At 48.2% G+C, this 19,986-nt stretch overlaps 1 long non-coding RNA gene across 1 annotated transcript; it reads right to left on the reverse strand.

Moving 5' to 3' along the window:
* Window positions 1–1,671: 1,671 nt before the first annotated feature.
* Window positions 1,672–16,800, reverse strand: LOC111092191. Its single transcript, XR_005377513.1, has 4 exons — window positions 16,486–16,800; window positions 8,212–8,351; window positions 7,228–7,465; window positions 1,672–2,644 (listed from the first exon to the last, which is right to left on the reverse strand). It is a non-coding gene; the product is annotated as an uncharacterized LOC111092191 (long non-coding RNA).
* Window positions 16,801–19,986: the final 3,186 nt, after the last annotated feature.

Here is a 19,986-nt window from a genome sequence, read left to right on the forward strand (position 1 = left end):
TTGGTTTCAAGGATAGTTGAGTCGCAATTGGATCTGCCAGTCCTTTCCATGAAACCATTGGGTTCTGAGTATTTCCACAGAGCCAACCCTGCCTTTGTGCTGTCTTGAGCTCAGTATTCCTGAGGAACCAGGCCGACCGGCAGCAGTAGCTGACACCTGGAAACCTGAAGGCAGGCGGTGTGCTGGGTGCTGGTGTGTCCCACCAGCTGCAGAGCTTGGGGGGAGGGGTGCAGAGCAAAGGGAAGGCCACTTGTGTGTGGGTCTCTGCAGGGAGAAAGTCCAGGGGGAGACTAGCTGCTGAGGAACCTAGGAGGGACAGTGGGCTTTGGGCATTTCAAAATGTAAGCCCAGTGGGTGAATTGGGGTCACTTCAGAATGATCTGTGGGGGTGTTCAGTGAGCCTGACCGCTAGTGATTGCAGGGATGTTGCATTGTAGCATATGCAGCCACTGTTCAGAGGTGATGCATCCTCCCTACAGATAGACCAGGGAAGACCACCATAGTCTGTAAATTTTGGTCATTAAGCGCTATCTGTGGGCTAGCTGCCTCCCCACAGGTTCACTTGACCCACCTCTGTTTTTCTGAGTGTCAGCATTTGCCTTGCCCACCTTTTGGGTTTGCAAGGTTAGAGAATGCCTAGACCCAGCCCTGAAACTCACTTGGAAACTTGCCCACCTTTTGGGTTTGCAAGGTTAGAGAATGCCTAGACCCAGCCCTGAAACTTCACTTGGAAGCTCTTTCCTGCAGACTGGGAAGTTATGCACCTTGCACCATCAGGCTTCCGCCTGTAGGCGGCAGATGCTCCCAGGGCAGCCACACACCCTCTTGTGGGGCCTCAGGGCAGCTGAGGGGGAGAGCTTGGTGGTCCTGCAGGGCTGCTCAAAGGATCATCTTGAGGCAGGAAGAGAAATGTCATGGGACCAAAGATTTCAAGTACTCTGGATGGTGTGTTCCCAGACCAGCAGTCCTCTTCAGGACGTGGGCCTCTGGTCCCTGGTGACCCAAGACAATGTCTGTTGCTGAAGCTGCTCCGGTTCTGGGAATTTGCCTTCCGGGACTGGTGTCGCACAAAGCTGTGGGGTAATGTGCGGGGGTAGGGGAGCATGGGGGAGGTGGTTCAGAGCTGGACCAAGTGACCTACCCAGAATGAAGGCTGGGAGAACCCTTTCACATCTCCTCCCCTGAATGTACGGATCCTTTTGCCTGGGCGGGCAGAGCAGATTGCTCATCTGAAGTTTGCTTTGTCACCAAAGGTATTTGCTTTTTGTTTCTGATCTTTATTTCAGACTATAATGGTCATACATGCTGAGCAATACATGTATGTATAAACTAGAACGTCCTCTATATTATAAAAGTCCGTTATTAGGGGTGCCTGGCTGGCTCAGTTGGAAGTGTGGGACTTGGGGTCATAAGTTTGAGTTGGGTATAGAGATTACCAAAAGACTTTTTAAAAAGTTATTAGATGGATTTGTTTGTTTTGTTTTGTTTTTGAGCCATACATGTAGTGTTGTTTATGGAAAACAATTTAGGGATGCCAGAGTTGTGATTTTTGGAGGTTCCTAGCTGCTAAGTATCTCTGGGCTGATCATGGTTTTGCCGCCTGAACACCTCTGGCATCCTGTCTTCCCACTGCCCGCCCCCTGTCAGCAGCCCCGCCCCGCACAGGTTTTGTTAATTTAGACTGAAGTCAGTGGCCATTTTTAGAGGATTTTAATTTTAATTGGGTCTTAGTTTCCCGCTTTACAAAACTTCCTTACAGCTTGTTAAACTGTGGGACCTGTAATACTGAAAACAGGAAAAGGAGACTCCAGGCCCATGGCCATTTTTCTTTCTGACGGTTGCCTTCCAGCTCTTGATTAATTCATCTGGTGCCCCCTAAACTACGGGGGGGGGGGATCTGGAGGTCGGGGCCTAGGACTCCCACTGAACTTTGCTGCCAGAATTACGTAGTGGAGGCTGGAGCTGGCTGGCAGCTTGTGTTTCGGGAACTGTGACAGGTCATATTTTTTTTAGCTGCCACGTCGCAGATCTCTCCCGTCACTTTTAGAGTTGTTTGCAGAGGAAGAGAGATTGTCCTTTCTTTGCCGTGTCCCCTCCACACAAACCCACAGAAGGAACTTTTCACACCCCGATGATGAACCCAAGACACGAGGCAAAATTCCAGAATAGCAAAGAGAAAGTGCTGCTGGGGGCGTTAGGCTAGTACCAGTGATTCCTGATTTCGGCCTGATCGGCAGGGTCATCCTTAGCATAGTTGGTGGAAGTCACAACTCCCATTGCCATCCTGCCAGCACAAGGGAGATTTCTGCAAAGCGGTTTGCTCAGTGTGGAAACTTTGAGCCAGAGTCAGCCTTCAAGATTCCAGCTGGTTCCAGCTGTGGCTCCCAGGGCCTCTGCTCCTTGGAGCTGCTGGCTGTATCACAGAGCCCATAATTTGGTCATGCTGGGAGCCAGGTGGCCGAGCCTGTGTCTGGGGGCAGACAAAGGGGCAGGAGGAGGAAGAATACAGAAACCGGATCCTCCGGGAGCCAGAGGAGAAGGAGCCAGGGAGTGTGCGCAGATAGGCGAAGGATAAAGCCCCAGTCCTTCCGTGAAGCTGATCTTGGCCTGCTCAGCGAATGCCCCAGAAGACAGGAAATCCCGTCTGGGCGGCAGAGAGGAAAATGCTGGAAATATCTGCTGGGTCCCTACGGACCTTGCACAGTGTTTTTCTAAGGTCTGCTTTGTGTCTGCAGTGCTTTGCACCCCTTTTGCACTGGGAAGCCCTCGTCCCACTAGGAGGGGCAGAGGACAGGACCTGACCGGAAGTGACTTGCCTGGAAATGGAGACGCCCTGTGGTGTGTTGCAAGGGTCCATGGGGAAGGCTGGGAGGAGCGCGGGTCGGCCCTGCAGCACCTACTAAAGGGTCCTGCCAGGGGCTGGTACGCAGCCTGGCTCTGTGCTAGATACCCACCCCCGCTCCTGCCTTCACCCCTTATGCTTTATTTTAAAACCCACGTCTGATTAAGACCCTTCTCTCCCTTCCATGACTCTCCGTTTGATGCAACAGAAAAGCCCAAGTTCTTCAAAGGACAAGGTCCTGCCTGATTAGCCATCCCTGTCCTAAAGGAGGTGTTTTCCAAAACTTTCCAAGATGATGTTTCCAGTCCCTTGTGCTCTGTATGTGACTTTGCCGCTGCCCTGTCACTGGAATTGCCTCCTTGAATCTGAGCTGGCTTTAGTGACACCTGTTTAAACCATTGAAGGAGACAGAAGTGATGTGGGGAGGTCCCCTCCCAGTATAGACCAGAGGAAGCCCTGCTTTCTGGATGATCCTTGTTCTCCAGGGCCTCTTTCTCTTTCTGTCTCTTCTTTCTCAATCCATTTGCTAAGCTGGGAGAAGCCAAGCCTCATTTGGGAGAGGCCTCATTTGGGTGTGTCCTAGCTAAGCCCAGCCTTCCAGTCATCCCAGCCCAGGAACAGACAAGTCTCTAGAAGCTTCTAGATCAACAGTGTCCCATAGAACTTTGTGATAGAAATGTTCTATACCTGTGCTGTCCAATAAGATGGCTGTTAGCTGTATGTTAGCTAAGCTGTAGAGAGAACACAACACCCTATTCCATTTGAATTTAAATTAATCAGTAAATATTTCTGTAGTGTAGGTATGTCCTATGTACTATTTGGAATATAGTTACATTAACAATTATCCATTGTGTATCTGAAATCAAATTCCCTGGGCCTCCTGCATGTTTACTGGCTAAGTCTGGCACCTGGAATGTAGCTAGTGCAACTGAGAAAGCGACTTAAATTTTGTTTGTATTTTAATTTGATTTGCTGCAAGTGCCTGGTGGCTACTACAGTGAGCACTCTAGAGAGCTCCAGATCAGTCCCTCTGTCACCCCAAGACAGTCACGTCTCCCCATCTGAAGTCTCAAACTTTGTAACACAGACAAGCCATTCCCACTAAACCCTGTCCTGAAGCATGACCACTGAAATTGTGGGGGTTTGCTCTCAACAATAGCAGTGGAACTCCCCTGACCTCTCCGACCTTCCCTCCATAGGCCCCCTCCCTCATTCCACTCTAGGGAACTCCAGGCACACTTCTGCCTCCACCCTTTGCTTCACTTCCTCCCCGTGGTGGAATGTTCTGCTTTATGCCCTTGGCTCATTCCCTCTTCTGCTTCCAATCTTTGCTCAAAGCTCACTTTTCAGTAAGGCCTTCCCTGACCCCGCCCTATATAATTCCTGATTCAATTTACCTTACTCTATATAAAAGTTTCACAAACCTCTCCACCTTGACTCTTTATATATAGCTTATTTTCCGTCTATTTCTGTTCAACTATGAGATCAAGGAGGGTAGGCTGGGGTCTTCACCTTCCCTGTTCTCTGATGTGCCCCAGATGCTGAGAAGAGTGCCCTTCACACAAGCGGTACTCAGTAGATACTGGTGGGATGAGTGACAAAGTGTTAAGTGGATGAGCAGGTGCCATCTTTCCAGATGCCTCTCAAATATGACTGTGCTAAAAAAAAAAAATATATGGCTGTGCTGTTCACTCACTGTCCCTAGACTCCCTGTTAATAGTATTCATTCAACAAACACTCCACGCCAGGTACTGGTACTGTCCCAGGACCTGGGGATACAGAGGTCCCCATGACAGGTGCCCATGTCCTCAGGTAGTCTCTCTTAAGAGGATTAGGGTCAGGAAGGCCACCCTCAAATTCGTTATTGAACGTGGTGTTTGTGACATGAACACAGGAGCTGTAGCCACTTTCACAGGCATCGTCTCATCTCAACCTGTCACTGTGGAAGTTCTTTTAAATGCTGGTGCCTGGGCCCACCTCCACAGGTTCTGCTTTTGATGGTACAGGGTACGCCCCAGTGTTGGCAGTTCACAGAATTTACCTGGTTGTTCTGAGATAGGGAAGGATTAGAAACACTTGTTTAAGGGCACTTGGGTCTGGGTGGCACAGCGGTTAAGCATCCGACTCTTGATCTCAGTTCAGGTCTTGATCTTCAGGGTTGTGAGTTCAAGCCCAATGTGGAGGTGGAGGATACTTTAAAAAAGTAGCCACCTGGGTGGCTCAGCAGGTGAGCATCGCCTTCAGCTCAGGACCTGATCCCGGGAGTTCTGGGGATTGGGTGCTGCATGGCATTCCTGGTGGGGAGCCTGCTTCTCTCTCTGCCTAGGTCTCTGTGTGTCTCTCATGAGTAAATAAATAAAATTTTAAAAATAACAAAAGCACTTGTTTCCATGAATCCTGGTTATTGCCTCTGAGCCAGCCCCACTTTACAGATGAGGACAAGGAGGCTCAGAGCTCCCTGTGTACCCAGAAGCTAAGGGTGAGAAATGCTGCATCTGGCAGTCCCTTGGTCCTCCCCTCCCCAGAAGGCAGGGGCCTGGGGCTAGGGCGCACCCCTCTTCCCCCGCCTTCCTCCGAGCCCTGTCCTGGGCTTGGGAGAGGCCCTCTATCCCACAGGAGGCCGAGAACCACCTCTTCCAGGGCCCATCCTCCCTCCATCCAGGCCCTCCGAGCTCATCAGGCTAATGAGAGACTCTCTGGCCCTGCCCGCTCCCCCTCTGTAATTTGCTCGCCGCCCTTCCCTCTAATTGTACTGCCTCCTCAGCAGTTTCCCAGGCCTGGGGCTCCTTTTCCGGTGGAAGGCCCCTCCCTGGCCTCCTGAAAGGGGCTGCTTTCCAGCCTGTCCCGAGGGGGAGGGACTGCAGCCCTAGAGCCCTTCCCCCCTGGGGGGAGGAGGGGGCGGGAATCCGGTGGCAAATGTTGCAGAGTAGAAGGCAGCAACCCCTTCTGTCCACCTAGGGCCACTTGTAAGTCTTTCAGACACTTAATTAGAAACTGCCCAGAATCTGTAAAGAGTACAGGGGGCCCACCACCAGGGCAGGAGCAGCTAGGACATCTGGGGGCCACCGTCTAGCTCCGGGTTGTCACCTCTCCGGTGACCGGTTTGTGCTGGGGTGAACTTCTCTTGCTCACCCTCCTCTGGGTCTCCTTTACCCCACTGAAATGTGGCTCCGGCAGGAAAGGATTTGGTGAGGTCCTGGCATCATCCAGGCCTTGCAGGAGTAGGTTTCTGCCTCACTTCCAGGCAGGGGTGACAGTGCACACTCCTGAGCTCACTGCTTGGGCATTGGTGGCATGGGGCAACCTACTCCCAGCACCATAAAGGGGTCTATTTGGTGAAGTGGTTGGCCCCAGTGCCTGCACCTTAGAAGCATTTGGGGCATCGGTCCCATCTGTGATGAAGATAATTCAGACCAGTCTGAGGGCTCGAGGGAGTCCATGTAAAGCCTTATAAGCATGGTGCTCGGCACACAGTCAGTGCCTAATAAGTGACTGTGTCTTATGATTGGTCCCTGCCCCTCTCCTGGCTGCTGGCTGTGTGCACACAGCGCTTTCCTTTGGAGCCATTTACCTGGGGGATGATTCTAGGAATTCCATCTCTGCCAAAGAAGAGTTCTCAGCCTATAACCAGAGGCAACGGGTCATGGCTTTCTGTGGCTGGGAGGCAGCTCCCGCAGCAGCCAGGGCCCTGCTCTGCTTTTGCACCCGTGCCTCTGCGGGCCAAGCTGCTTGGCCAGGCCAGCCTGGACAATGCCCCACCCAGCCTGAAGGCGGAGAGTCCCCGACAGGAGACCCTGCCCAGGCCATGCGTTGGCCTTTTCTGTGGAAAGGCTCACCAGGGAACCATTCTTTGATACACACTCTGGCTTCTTAGTTTTCCCTGGAGCCCTGGACACAGAGGCCACTTCAGGGGTCCCTGCACGCACAGGCTGGCTCTACCTCAGGTCCTGGCTCTCTGGCCCAGGGCACACCTGCCTGTGGCACCCACAAGTGAGCCTCACCTGGCGAGAGGCGGGATCCCTCAGTGGGATGAATTGAAGGTGGATTCTACACAGTCCCTCCTCAAGGACTCGGTTGTACCTTCATGCCCCCTGCCAGACTTCCTGAGGCTACCTCCCAAGCAAAGTGTCCACTCTGGAAGGAGCCCACGCGAAGGCAAAAGCATCGGCAAGTTCCAGAGACTTGCTCTCTGCGGCTTCCCTCCCAAATTCCCAGCATTTTCCCTGAGGCCCCCACCAGGGAGTGAAGGAGGTTGAGGTGCAAGGTGGGAGCAGCCTGAGGCTGCAGGGGAGCCCCTTCCTTTCCTCTCTTAGTCTCTCAAGCTCTGAGTGGAGTGGCCCACAGCCAAGACTTGTTAGCCTATTGTTCCCATTTCCTTTGCTCACTTGGCATTAAATGAGGGGCTGGGTGTCAGCTGGCTTCTTACTGGGGGCTGGGCATTCGTCTGCACAGGAGGCAGGCTCCAGTGCTGCTGGGAGGAGGAGAGAGGCTCAGAGCCGGGTTTCCTGCCCGGGAGTCTGGGTGGGGGCCGTAGCAGGAAGAACCTCTGTCTCGTGATCTGAGGGAGCTCCAGGCAAGATGGGCCTCAGAGTACACCAAGCAGCCTGGTCTTTGGTTTCTCATCTAAAAAAGAGGAGTGAGAGTGTCCCCCACTGGCAGATTGTGGAGGACCAAACAGAGGAATGTGGAGGTCCCTTTACATGCTAACGGAATTATTTAAATGCAAGGACCACTGTGATTAAGGGCAGCTGAGGGCCAAGAGCGAGGTGGGAGGTGAGGGGATGCCCAGAATAAATCTACTGAGTGGTTGACTATTCCCAGAATCATCAGTCTGTGAGATGAACTCATTCTATCATGTTCCACAAGCAGCTGAGTCCCTACTACGGGCTGGGCACCAGGACTTGCATGGAGAAAACAGTATCTTTCCTCTCATGGAGCTCATACTCTGCTGGGAGTGTTGAGGCAGGAGGGACAATACACTAATAAGCCAGTATAAGAGGTGAAGTGACCCGTGCTATGGCCAGGTATCTATCAGGGAGAGTGAATGGGGGCGGAGCTGTTATGTTATATAGACCTGCCAGGATGACATCACTGAGCAGGGACCAGGGAACCATGACATTGACCAACAGGTAGATTCCAGGCTAAGAAAGAGCAAGAACAAAGGTCTTGAGGTAGGGAACTTCTCTGTGCGATCAGTTAGCTATTGCTACATAACAAACCACCCTGGTGCTTAAAATAGCACTGGTTATTTTCAGTGGGCAGGCTCTGCTGGGCAGTTCTGGCAGCGAGGCTCCCTTGCGTTGTCTGGGGTCACCTGCCAGGTGGGCTGGGGCTGGTGGTTTGGAATGGCCCAAACTGGGAGAGCTCACCTCTGCTCCATGGGATCCCCTGCCCCGCAGTGGGTGAGGCCAGGCTTGTGCTCTCAGCAGTCAGGCAGGCTCCCCAGAGCTTCCACGTGCTGTCCTGGGAGCTTGCCCAAGAAAAGAGTGCCCACGAGTGGGTCCAGTCTCTAGGAGGGTCAGAGAATTTGGAGATATTCACCTTTTTCATTATAAATAATCAGAACGGCTTCTGGCATAATGACTGTCAGTTCTATTTGGGGCCTGGTTTAGATGGCTCTTACAGTGAGGATTGGGATGGCAGGTATTGGGGTACACTGAGGGTTGGACCGGGGGAGTGGTTCCTGTGTGACGAACAGCAGGTGTCCAGTGTTGGGCAGGCAGCCGGCAGGGGAAAGGTCTGGAGTTTTGGGCAGAGGAGGTGGAAGTGCAGGACCAGGGATACACCGATGCAATGGGAGTGCCAATGGGAGTGCCGTTGGGGTGGTTGGTGGAGGACAGGAGAGCTGTCAGCCGACCCTTTAAGGGCCGTTAAACAAAAGGAATGGTTGTTCTGTGTGGCACTAAAAGGGCAGAAGCAGGTGTAAGAGAGACAGGGAGATGGGATTGGACTCAATTCTGAAGAGTTTTGATCACTAGCACAGCCCTCATGATGGATGGGCCCTGGTCTGGGGAGGTAGAGGTGGGGAGATGGGCTGGATGCGGATGTGTGCTGGGCTCTGCCTACCAGCTGCCTTCTCTCCTTTGGGTGACGTGCCTCGTCAGCGCCATCACCCCAGATTGACCTGAGTGCCACTGCAGCAAGACCCCTGATGACCTTGCCCCTGCACCTGTGTCCACGTTACCAGGCACCACGCTGCTGTGGGGCACCCAAGTGTTGGCTTGTCACACTGCAGTGCCAGAAGAGAGGGAAGCCCAGGGCTTAGAGGGTAGGGCAGGATCCAGGGAAGCCTTCCTAGGGGAAGGGACTGAGACTTTCTTGGCTTGCAGTGGTTATCCGGACAGTCTGGGTGGGAGGCAGGAGCAAGCATTCCCAGCCAAAGTGACAGAAGCACATCTGACTGCTCCCTTCCCTGGGGGCTGTGGAGAGAAGTAGAAGCCAGGGTGCTGGGGCTCTCCTCCCTCACTGCCCTCACTCCCTGTAGGCCTTGGCTTACTGTTCCATCAAATGGGTCTAATAGGCCTCACAGCTGTAGGCATCAGAATCACCAGGGAAGGTGCTAGAACTGCAGGTTCCTTCCTGGGCTTCATCCTGGAGTGTTGCAAGGGGTGGGTGTGGGGTAGGTGCAGCCCAGGAATGTGCATGCCCACCCGGCACCCATGCCCTGAGAAGCTCCTCCTGAATCCCTGAGATTGCCAGCAGGCCCTTTGGACCTGGACCCACCAAGTACCCACTGAAGCAGAGACACTGTTTACCCAGGACCTCCCAACCCTGGCACTCGTCGTAGATTACAGGTGGCCCCTTGGGGCTACACCTTTGCCAAACACAAGCTGCGGAGCCCTGGGGGATGGGCCCCCCACCCTGGAGGCCTGATTCAGAGTCTGCAGGGGTCCAGGAGCATCAGCTGAAAGGCATCAAGGACCTTGGGGAGAAAGGGAAGGGGAGCTCAGTGGCTGGGCGTTTCTCGGAGCTCCCTCCAGGGGACCCTCTCTAGGCCAGCTTCTTTCTGCAGCCTTGGCCACCAGGCCTCCTGCTGCTCCTCACCTTTGTCAATATTTATTTCTTTACCAGCCTCCAGCAGCCTGGTATTTGCTTAAAGGGCAGGAACAGACATGGCCAACTTTGCTCTCTGCTTCCTGCCTGGCATTTCTGTGTGGGCCACCTGGTCTTTGACATGTTCGAAGGGATCCCTGGGTGGCGCAGCGGTTTGGCGCCTGCCTTTGGCCCAGGGCGTGATCCTGGAGACCCGGGATCGAATCCCACATCGGGCTCCCGGTGCATGGAGCCTGCTTCTCCCTCTGCCTATGTCTCTGCCTATTTCTCTCTCTCTGTGACTATCATAAGTAAAAAAAAAAAAAAAAAAAAAAATGACATGTTCGAATCATCTGGCCTCCTGCCTCTGCCCCTGGCTCCAGCACGGGGCTCAAGGCCTGAAGAGAGCTTTCTCACATCACCCTTGACTCCACTTCCCCTCAGAGACCCCCTGAACCTGTCCTCTGGCTCCATACGCATCACATCTGGACTACAGGCCCAGAACTCAGAACCTTCTAAATGTTCCCCAAATCTCCAGGCTTACAGCACGACTCCAGATCCAAGTCTGAACAAGCCATGGGGAGGTCGTTGTGGTGAAAGGCTGTGTGGTTTGAGGAAGACGTGAGCATCATATTCTGTGAAATCAGATCCTGGTATTGGGTGAGGCCAGGAAGACCTGAACTCGAGCCACAGAGCCACTGATAAATGTGTGAAGCCCTCAGACACGTCACTGAACATTGATTTTTTCCAAATCTGTTCAGATGAGATCTTCTAATTTATTTTTAAGATTTTGTTTATTCGTAAGAGACACACAGAGAGAAGCAGAGACACAGGCAGAGGGAGGGAGAAGTAGCTTTTCCACAGGGAGCCCGATGTGGGATTTGATTCCAGGACCCTGGGATCATGACCTGAGCCAAAGGCAGACGCTCAACCACTGAGCCACCCAGGTGCCCCAAGGGATCTTCTAATTTTTGTCTCCTTCGAACCTCAGGGACATGTTTCAGAGAATGCCTTGGCTCTTTCCTCCCCACTCCTGGATTTCAAAATACAGTTGACCCTTGGACAAAGTGGAGGATTAGGAGCTCCAACCCCCTCACAAAGACCACATATAACTTTTGACTCCCCCAAAACTTACCTACTCATAGCCTACTGCTGACTGGAAGCCTTACCAATGACATACACAGTTGATTAACACACATTGTGTAGGTTATACATATACAGTATTATATACTGTATTATTGTAATAAAATAAGCTAGAGGCAAGACAATGCTATTAAGAAAATCATAAGGAAGAGAAAATACATTTACGGTCCTGACCTGTATTTATTGACAAAAATCCAAGTTACCCTGTGTCCCGCCCACAACCTCCCCTCAAACTTCCAAAACCATAGCATAGCAATTAAAACTAAAATATTGACCTTGGTATTAACACCTTAATCAAACTAAAGCCCCTGTAAGAACCTCCCATGATTTTGCACTAATCTCCTTTTGTTCCAGGGAAGTGTTCAGGAACCCATGTTTGCATTTACTTGGCTTTTTTCCCTCTGTTGTGCTGCTGTCTGCAAGGGTCATTCCTTGTCTTTCAGGATCTGGATGCCCACAGAGAGTATCGATAACTACTTTGCTGAATGTCCCTCAGTACAGGCCTGTCTGGGTCTTCTCACAATTGGGTGGAGGTCGTGCATCCCAGGCAAGGGCAGTGTGCAGCTCAATGTGTCATGTTGTGGGGTCATGGCATTGATGTGTCTTCTGCACTGATGGCCCGGATCTGCGGTCAGTTTGGTCTCTGATGGGTTTTTCTTCTATGGCATTACATCTACTTGCCACTCCCTGACTAGTTAACAAACTAGGAGAGATGTCTTGAGGCAACTCGAATCCCTTTTCTTCTTAAACCTTCCAAAGATTCTAGCATCTATCAGCAGATCTGGTCCATAGCAGTCATCTTTTTGCCCAGTGCTGACTTTCACCTTTTCTCCTTCCTTCCACATTTATTCTTCATTTCCATTGCAAGAAAGAGCTGTCATTTCTGCTCCATCGATTTATTTCAGCAATTATTTAGATCAGCGTGGACTCATGGATATTTTATTCTGTAGATTATACTCTAATACTATCATTATTTTATTGTTCAGATGATTCCAACCCTGGCTGCTGAGAGCTCCTGTGTTCTTTCAGTATATGGTTTCACTCAGAGTTCCAGGATTTGCTGCTGGTCTCACTCAGCTGTTAGAGATCCTTCTTCTTCTTCTTTCTCTTTTTTTAAAGATGTATTTTATTTTATTTTATTTTATTTTTATTTTTGAGAGAGCGAGGTAGGAGGGCAGAAGCAGACTCCATGCTGAATGCGGGCAGCAGAGCCCATCACAGGGCTCAATCTCTCATGCCTTTGAGATCACAACCTGAGCTGAAACCAAGGGTCAGACCCTTAACTGACTGCACCACCCACCCAGGTGACCCTGTTCAGTATCCTTCTTGGTGTTCTGCATACATCGTGATCTACTGCAGCCACAAATTACATCTTCTGTTTGATATCAGTTATGGGCCAGATTGTGTTCAAAACCTACTCCTTAGTTGAGAGGTGTGTTGGCAGAGCAGGTTCTTTGGAAGAAATTCCCACCAGTTGGAGCTTGGATGTTGCTCCACAGTGAACGCCTAGAGTTCAAAAGCCCCAGAATACCCAACTCATACTGCCCTTAGCTCCTTTTGCCTGGCATATAGAATAGGGTCAAGATTTTATGATGATAACCTTGGCCCTTGTCTAAGACCTGTTCTTACCAACAACTGAGAAAGCTGGAACGTTTCTTAGTTTGGGTTCTCTCAGAAGCTGATTTTGTTATAAGGATTCAAGTGCAAGTATTTGCTTTGGGATGTGATCTCAGTGGGGAGTGGGGAAGTGAGACAGGAAATGGAGGGCACCTGTCACTGTAGTATCAAGCATATTATCACTATGCGTCCCTGGAGCTGTAGAACCTGGAGGGAGACAGTATAGAACACGTGTTTAAGAGTAATCCTGTCCCTCAGGAGCTGGGGTATTTATATACCAACTCCTGTTAGTTTTTGTTATTTTGTGTGTGTGTGTGTGTGTGTGTGTGTGTGTGTGTGTGTGATGAGAGCCCCTGAAATCTATAGATATCCACTTTTAATTTTTTTAATTAATTAATTTGAGAGAGAGAGAGAGAGAGAGCACATGCACGAGTTGGGGGAGGGGCAGAGGGAGAAGTAGACTCCCTACTGAGCAGGGAGCCGGACATGGGGTTTGATCCTAGGACGCCAGGATCATGACTGAGCCAAAGGCAGACTCTAACTGCCTGAGCCACCCAGGAACCCACCAACTCCCATTAGGTTTTGGTTGAGGACTCTTCCTGGGCATGATAATTCTCTAACACTTCTAAGATGCAGGCAAGAGTGGCAGAGTTGTGCTTGGAGATGGTAAGGGTCTTTCTTCTCCAGGACACAGGTGAGGCACCAGTAACGCCCACTACAGGCGCATCCCCATTTTACAGATGGAGAAACTGAGGTTCACAGAGATGGTACTGAGGGCTGGTACCTAAAGCTGTGATTTGGGTGCATTAAATGGTTCTAGGTTTCCCCTCAACCCTGATATCTCCCTTTCCCTTGGCTTCTTCTGGCAAATTCTTCCTCTGCTGCCTGCTCACTTGCTGCAAGGTGGACCGGCTAGGAAATGGGTGCACATTTGCACAACGTCACATCCCATCAGAATGAGTGATGCTTTGGCTTAATGTCTTAGTAATCGTACATGCATTGTTTAGCTTGGATGGGGACAAGCTCCTGTACTATTTCAGGAGGCTTGAGTTACATCAACCCACCAATAAGCTGTGTTAAAAGATTAGGCAAATAGACAAAAGAAACTCCTGGCTTCCTGTTTGCTTAGACTGCTGGGCTGACAGAGAACCTGTTTAATCTCTAGTCCCAGGGTTCCTCTGACATCTCCATAAGCTACAATTTCCCAGTACATCCACTGGGGTGTGTCACCATTTCTTACTGTCCCCCTTCCTCTTCTTCCCTCACAGATCTGTTTCTGGTTCTTATTCTGACTGCCTGACCATCTGTATATTCCCAGCCTGTTCTCCTGGTGAACTTTTGCACCTAGGCCATCCTTATGAGTTTGGAGAGAGACAGGTGGGTCAGGGGACCTGGGCTCTGCCAACAGTACACATGCGCAGCCCCAGCCTCCGTTTCCCCCGGGAGGAATCGAGAGAGTGTTGAAGGAGACGTTCCCCTTCCCCAGCCCACCTCCTAGAAATGCCCAGAACAGCAAAGCAGATGAGTTTACAAAGGGATTGTCACCACCCAGGGCCTGGCTGGCTTCCTGGGCTTGAGGCTTCAAGAGACACGTAAACAGACAATAAGCATATAAAAAGAAGCCCCACCTCACTGGTATTCAGGAACAGGTGAATTAAGAAAACATGCAAAACATGCTGGAGTTTGGGGGAAGTTGTCCAGCTAGCAAGTTGACACTAGGTATTACAGACATACTTCGTCTTACTGTGCTTTGCTTTATGACACTTCGCAGATGGTATATTTTTTACAAATCGAAGGTTTGTGGCAATCCTGAGTCAAGCAAGTCTATTGGCAACATTTTCCAAAAGCATTTGCTCAGTTTGTGTCTCTGTATTATATTTTGGTGATTCTAGCAATATTTTAAACTTTTTCATTATTATGATACTTTGTCAGAGTGATCTGTGGTCAGTGGTTATGACTTGCTGAAAACTCAGATGATGGTTAGCATTTAAAATTTTACTTTTATTAATTTTTATTTATTTATTCATGAGAGACACAGAGAGAGGCAGAGACACAGGCAGAGGGAGAAGCAGGCTTCATGCAGGGAGCCTGATGCGGGGCTCCATCCAGGATCCCAGGACCATGCCCTGGACCAAAGGCAGGTGCTAAACCACTGAGCTACCCAGGCATCCCTGCCTTTGTTAATCTTTTAAGTGTTGAGATTTTTAAAGATTTTATTTTAAATTCCAATGTAGTTAACATACAGTGTTATATTAGTTATAGATGTACAATATAGTGATGCAATAATACCATACAACACCCAGTGCTCATCACAAGTGGACTCCTTAATCCCCATAGCCTTAATCCCCATATTTTACTCATCCCCTCCAACCAACTTTCCTATGGTTAGCATTTTTTAGCAATAAAATTTTTTCATTTTTATTATTATTATTTTTAAAGATTTTATTTATTTATTAATGAGAGACCCAGAAAGGAAAGGAAGATGTTTTAACCTCTGAGCCACCCAGGCGTCCCTAGCAATAAAATATTTTTAAATTAAGGCATGTACATTATTTCTCTAGTCATACTGCTATGGCGTACTTCATAGATTACAGAATATTGTAAACATAACTTTTATATACATTGGGAAACCCAAAAATTCATTTGACTCACTTTACTGCAGAGATCTGGAACCAAACCAACAATACCTTTGCGGTATGCCTGTACAATAAAAAATGTTCATATCCAAAATGCAGAGAATCACTTCTTCAAATTTATGGCAGAGAGACCCTTGCACACTAGCTAGCATAAGGAAGTAGGTATGCATGAGGCTGTTCACCAAAGCAGCACTTCTCAACCATCTGTAGGCTTTTTATTTCCAAATGGTTGCAAACATGTACATTTTTTATTTTATAATAACAATGAATTGCTAGAGAATGAAATTTTAAAATTCAAGGCTTAGAAAATACAAGCCTGCGATTTTTATTATGGGATTCAACATAACATCACTCTGTCAAATAAAAGTTTCTCAGTGCTTACCCTGAGTTTCTTTTTTTAAAACATTTTTTTTAAAAGATTTTATTTATTTGCGAGAGAGAATGTGCAAGCACAAGCAGTGGAGGGGCAGAGGGAGAAGCAGACTGCATGCTGAGCAGGGAACCAGATGTGGGACTTGATCCTAGGACCTTGGGATCATGACCTGAGCTGAAGGTAGACGCTTAACCAATTGAGTCACCCAGGCACCCCTTGCCTTCAGTTTCTATTCGTATCCCATCATGGACTGCTAATTAATAGCTCGGGGGCTATCACCAGGTGCTGGACCCCAGTCTTTGAGTAGGGCTGCTCTGCTGTGTTGCTTGCAAAACAAACAAAATCAGAAAGAACCTAAATATTTATCAATACATAAAACATTTTATGTCCATGCTATAAAATCCACGCAATAGTAAGACATAAAGACACGACTCCTGACATGGAAATGTGGCTGACACACATTATTGAGTGAAAAAAGACAACAACAAACAACACTCGGTATTTTCTATAGGTACATAAATATGTAGGAAAATATATGGAAAGGGACTGGAAATGCATGCTGCTGCTTATCAGGAGTGGTGGGTAGAGAGGGAAACTTTCGTAATGCTTTAATTTTTATGAAAATAATGCATTTAAATATTACTTGCATAATGAAAACAAATTTAGCATCCAGGCAAGGTTGATCTAAGGCAAGCAAAAGCCTCTCCCCGCCCCTCAAAGTTACACTGGAAACCAAATGTCCTGAATTCTTCCCTAGCCCCCGAGAGAGGGACACACGATGCACTCTGCTACGTGGGTGTGATATGGATTGAACGAACAGTAAGTATCAAGGGCAAACTCACATGAAAAAGATGGCATCTGAGCCCCCTTGGAGCCTGCGGGGGAGAGGGACTGGGTGGTTGGTTGCATATGAGCCGCCTGTGAGGTGGTCAGAGGCAGAAAAGAGAATTTGGATTTTAGATTCAAACATAAAGGAAAACTCTAACATCTGACTTCTGAGCTGAGGGTCGATTGAGCACAGGTATCCATCCAGTCGTAGCTCCCTCCTGAATCTTGGTTCAAATGACGGTAAAGAGAGACAAAATTCAACGACGATGGAGAGAATGGAGCTGGAAGGCTCATGGAGGAGTCGCTGACAGACTTAGTGGACAGGAGACAACAGGATCCCCAGTCAGCGGTGGGGGTTGCCAAGTGACATGACTTACACCACAGAAGGCTCCTTTATTTTCTCCTTTCTGGGTTCTCTGACCCTAGAGTTGTGACATTTTGTGATGGTTTACCTTTATGTGAATCTTTCAATATGGACAATCACTTCCTTCCATTCTGGCAGTTACATTGTATAATTTCCTGGATAATCTCCCTCCACTGTTTTCTCTGTTCTTTTTCTGGAACTCTTCTTAGCTGGATGTCAGACCATCTGCATTAATGCTGTATTTTTCTTATGTTTTCTTTTTGGTTTCTAGGTTATCATTTTTTGTTGCTCTTCTATTTTTTGGAATATCTCGTCAACTTCATTTTCTTTTTTTTTTTTAAATTTTATTTATTTATTCATGAGAGACACACACAGAGAGAGGCAGAGACACAGGCAGAGGGAGAAGTAGGCTCCCCACAGGAAGCCCAATGTGGGACTCGATCCCAGGACCCCAGGATCATGCCCTGAGCCAAAGGCAGATGCTCAATTGCTGAACCACCCAGGTGGCCCATCAACTTCATTTTCTTTTCTTTTCTTTTTTAAGATTTTATTTATTTATTCATGAGAGAGAGAGAGAGAGAGAGAGAGAGAGGCAAGACACAGGCAGAGGGAAAAGCAGGCTCCCTGGAGGGAGCCTGATGTGGGACCCTATCCTGGAATCCCAGGATCACCCCCTGAGCTGAAGGCCTACGCTCAACTGCTGAGCCATTGGGGCGTACCTCAACTTCATTTTCTAATGTTTCTATTGGATTTGTTTTTTCAAGTAAATGTACCTGTAGTTGTAAGAAATAATACAGATAGATCTTGCGTACCCTTTATCCTTCTCTCTACTGGTAACTGATGTAGGAAACAAAGGCAGAAGAGAAATTATTAAATTTCCTTACTGCCTACAGCCCATTGAGAGTCCTTGAAACAGGCAGACTGACCTACCTTTAGGGAGGCAACTGCTCAGTGTTAGTACTTTGTTAAGGGCAACAGGTAATCCTAGCCGGACCCCTGGGATCCTGTAAGTCTACTTTTTTTTTTTTTTTTAAGATTTTATTTATTTATTCATGAGAGGCACAGAGAGAGAGAGAGAGAGAGAGAGAGAGAGGCAGAGACACAGGCAGAGGGAGAAGCAGGCTCCATGCAGGAAGCCCGACGTGGGACTTGATCCTGAGTCTCCAGGATCACAACCTGGGCTGCAGGCAGCGCTAAACTGCTGTGCCACCGGGGCTGCCCCCTGTAAGTCTACTTTGAGAAATTTCCTTTATCTTCAAACCCCCCAAGATACGTGTTGGCAATCATCCCCCAGGAATATGACCCACCGACATACATCCAAAGGGTCTCATGACTTAGGTTTTAGTAGACAGTAATAAATGACCCTTTCCCAACAAGAGCCAGTCCCCTCAAGGTCCTGGAAACCTTGCTTCCAAAATTCCTTAGAGACTTACTCTTTCCCTAACCCCCTCCCAACTTGAAAGTATAAAGGAGTCACTCTTCTTTTCGAGGGCAGCTCTTTCTGCCCATGGGACCAATCCCTGTGCTTTAATAAAATCACCTTTCTGCACCAAAAATCATCTTTTTGCACGTCTCAAGAACTCATTCTTGGCCGTCAGCTTTGAACCATAATGTATTTTCCCACATCACTGTCTTGCAAGACTATAGTACAACATCACAGGCAGGACATTGACATTTTTACAGTTAAGACACAAAACACATCTGTCACCATAAGGATCTCTCTGGTAGCACTATTGAAGCCCACTTGCTTCTTGCAACCATTTTTTGTTTAACACATTTCTATAATTTTGTCATTTCAACAATGGAATTATAAATAGAATCACACAATGGGGAATTACACCCTGGTTATTAATTGTACCAATAGTTCATTCCTATTTATTGCTTAGTAGTATTCCATGATAGGGGTGAACTACCATTTCTTTAAAGATGGTATGCATTCTTTTATATTCTGTGTATTTCATATTTGAAATGAGTTTTTTTGTAGATAGCATATAGTTGGGTCATATTTCTTGATCCACTCTACCAATTTCTGTCTTTTAATTGGTATATTTAGATGATTTACATTTAATATAATTATTGATATGCTAGGGTTTGACTTTGCCATCTTATTTTTATTTTCTGTTGCTATCTCTGTCTTTTGTTCCTGTTTTCTTTCCCCTTGAAATGTTCAAAATGCTTGAACATTTTTTGAATTACATCTTGACTTATTTACTTTTTAAAAAAAATATTTTATTTATTTATTTATTCATGAGAGACACACACACACACACAGAGGCAGAGACACAGACAGAGGGAGAAGCAGGCCTTCTGCAAGGAGCCCGATGTAGGACTCAATCCTGGATCCCGGGATCATGCCCTGAGCCAGAGGCAGACACTCAACTGCTGAGCCACCCAGATGTCCCTATTTATAGCATTTTTAAAATAAGATTTTATTTACTTATTTAAGAGAGAGAGGTAGTGACAGAGTTAGCATGAGTGGGGAGGAGATGGAGAAGCAGTCTCCCCACCAAGCAGGAAGCCCAATGTTGGGCTCAGTCCCAGGATCCTGGGATCATGATCTGAGCTGAAGGCAGACACTCAACCACCAACTGAGGGCCCAAGTGCCTCAGATTGGGTAATTTCTACAGTTCTATCTTCCAAATTTCTTGCAAGGCTACTTTCCCCCAGTCCTTTGGCTAAAGAGCAGAGGTTTTTTGTTGTTGTTGTTTGTTTTTTGTTTTTGTTTTTGTTTTTGTTTTTTGTTTTTTTTGGTGTATACCTGTTTGCATTTCTGGGTTGTGGGCTTCTCAGGAAGCTATGGAATATATAAGGCAAAAAGAAAAACCAAGAAACTTACTGCCATGTCATTTTTTGTGTTCCAAGTCCCCTAATCATGTGCCTTCTTCTATCTTTCACAGTTTTCTTTTATATTTAATGTTCAGGAGTTTTAGTTATATGCAGAAGGAAGAATAAGGAGAATTATGTTTACTCCATCTTCCTGGCAATAAAAGTCTTTTCTATTGAATTTAAAACTTTCAGCTAGGGCAGCCTGGGTGGCTCGGCGGTTTAGCGCTGCCTTCAGCCCAGGGCGTGATTCTGGAGACCTGGGATCGAGTCCCCACGTCCGGCTCCTTGCACGGCGCCTGTTTCTCCCTCTGCCTGTGTCTCTGCC

The sequence above is a fragment of the Canis lupus genome, chromosome 24 (assembly GCF_011100685.1).
Source record: "Canis lupus familiaris isolate Mischka breed German Shepherd chromosome 24, alternate assembly UU_Cfam_GSD_1.0, whole genome shotgun sequence".
In the NCBI taxonomy this organism is placed as follows: Eukaryota; Metazoa; Chordata; class Mammalia; order Carnivora; family Canidae; genus Canis; species Canis lupus.